At 45.7% G+C, this 2,400-nt stretch overlaps 1 pseudogene; it reads right to left on the reverse strand.

The window, feature by feature from the left end:
• Positions 1-576: 576 nt before the first annotated feature.
• On the reverse strand, positions 577-1,874 carry LOC102845598 (annotated as a pseudogene).
• Positions 1,875-2,400: the final 526 nt, after the last annotated feature.

The raw sequence follows: 2,400 nt of genomic DNA on the forward strand, positions 1-2,400 counted from the left end.
AGGGACTTCTCCAGAGTACCGAAGACCCCAATGAGATGGATAGATTAAATGACTGAAGTAATGGGAGTAGGTGTGCCAAAGACAGTGAGGTTGGCACAGGATAGAATAGGGTTTAAGGCTCTTGTACATAGAATCACTACGAGTCGCAAGGCAGTCGATGGCACGTAACAACAACAGCAGTAGCAATATGGATTAGTTTGATTAACATTTTATTCAAATATTTCTTACAACTTAAAATATTTCTAGTCTAAATTTAATCAATTCAAAAGAATGATGCTATATAAACAAATAGCATATCTCCAAATAGTGTTACCACATTAAATAACCACCTCAGCAGAATTTTTTACATCTAACACTTTGCCAACCATAATTTTGTTATTTCTGGGACTTTTCTTTCTTTTTTTTGCAACAAACAACAATTATTTATTGAACCCCTACTATGTACCAGGCATGGTTCTAGAACTCCCTCAAGAAAAAAGAAAGAGGCAGAAATGCAAATTCTGAAGGAGAGGAAAGGGGAAGTTGAGGAAGAAGGCTGAGGGAGCTGAGAAGCCCGAGGTGATAGGACACTCTGCCTTAAGCCTTCTCTTCAGCCTCCTCACTGAAATCTTCCTCCTCTTCTGCAGTGGCATCGTTGGTACTCAGAAACGAGGTCATTCATGTTGCTCTCAGCCTCAGTGAACTCCATCTCGTCCATACTTTCACTGGTATAAGGCCTGTGGAGGAAGGCCTTCTGACGGAACATGGCGGTGAACTGCTCTGAGATGAACTTGAAGAGCTCCTGGATGGCACTGCTGCTGTCAATGAAGGTGACTACCATCCTGAGGCCACGGGGTGGGACGTCACAGACAGGGGTCTTGACATTGTTGGGAATCCATTCCACAAAGTAGCTGCTATTCTTAATCTGTACATTAAGCATCTACTCATCCACCTCCTTCATGAACAACCGTCCTCAAAGACAGCAGCCATGGTGAGGTAGATGTCATGGAGAGGGTCACAAGCAGCCATCATGTTCTTGGCATCAGAGACTTGCTGCGTGAGCTCAGGCGCAGTGAGGGCCCAGTACTGCTGACTACCATGGCTGGTTAGTGGGGCAAAGTCTGGCATGAAGAAATGGAGATGTGGGAAGGGCACCATGATGACGGCCAGCTTGCAGAGGTCAGCATTGAGCTGGCCAGGGAAGCGGAGGCAGGTGGTGACACCACTCATAGTGGCTGAGACAAGGTGGTTGAGGTCTCCATAGGTTGGTGTGGTCAGCTTGAGGGTATGGAAGCAGATATTGTAGATGGCTTCATTATCGATGCAATGGGTCTCATCGGTATTCTCTACCAAATGATGGACAGAGAGGGTGGCATTGAAGGGCTCAACCACAGTGTCGGATACTTTGGGTGAAGACACCACACTGAAGGTGTTCATGATGCGGTCAGGATACTCTTCTCTGATCTTGCTGTTGAGCAAGGTGTCCATTCCGGAGCCTGTGCCTCCACCGAGGGAGTGAGTCAGCTGGGAGTCCTGCAGGCAGTCACAGCTCTCAGCCTCCTTCCACCATCCAAGATGGAATCAACCAGCTCAGCCACTTCTGTACAGTGTGGCCTAATAGTCTTGGCCTAGTTGTTGCCTGCCCTAGACGGATCAAAACCAAAGCTGTCTGGTCTGAAGATCTTGTCAAAAGGACCCACCAAGATACCACAATGAACATATTTGCCACCTGTGGCTTCATTGTAGTACACTGAGATGTGGTCCAGCTGCAGTTCGCTGTCCCCATGGTAGGTGCCGGTGGGGTTGATGCTGTGTTCATCACTGATCACCTCCCAGAACCTGGCACTGATTTGGTTGCCACACTGACCAGCCTGGATATGCATGATTTCCCTCATGGTGGAAAATTAAGGTTTGGGTGTTAGGTTTTTTTCTCTCGCCTCGGGTGAGCGTGGGGCAAAAGAACAATATATAATTTGTGGGTTTTTTCCCTCTGTGGATCACAGGCTGCGAGGATGGTAAGTGCCCCAGAGTCTGGAGCAGCGAGATCTCGGGGCTTTTCTTTTCTTTTAGACCTCTATTTATGGAATCAAGATAACTGAACTGAACCTCTGTATGCCAAAGCATCAGAGACACATAGTAAATATTAAACTTAGTCTGAACATATGAATAAAGGGGTTTGTTTTATTGAAGAGGAGATCTCAAACCTTTCAAGTTTTGTTGCTGAATAATGGGATCTCTGCATTTAGGTTGCTCATGGACAAATATCAATTAGCACTGTGGGTAAAGGAATCATCTTGCTTTAGAGTATCCTATGTGGCTTGACTTTCTTCTCAATGCATTTTCCAAATTGGAATGGATCTGAATAAAGTTATGACCATATACCAAATCTCCTCAGGGCTCATTATTGCTTTTCTAACCTTG

Source organism: Elephantulus edwardii, unplaced genomic scaffold (assembly GCF_000299155.1).
Source record: "Elephantulus edwardii isolate Elephantulus edwardi_28Jun2011 unplaced genomic scaffold, EleEdw1.0 scaffold00108, whole genome shotgun sequence".
NCBI classification, from domain to species: domain Eukaryota; kingdom Metazoa; phylum Chordata; class Mammalia; order Macroscelidea; family Macroscelididae; genus Elephantulus; species Elephantulus edwardii.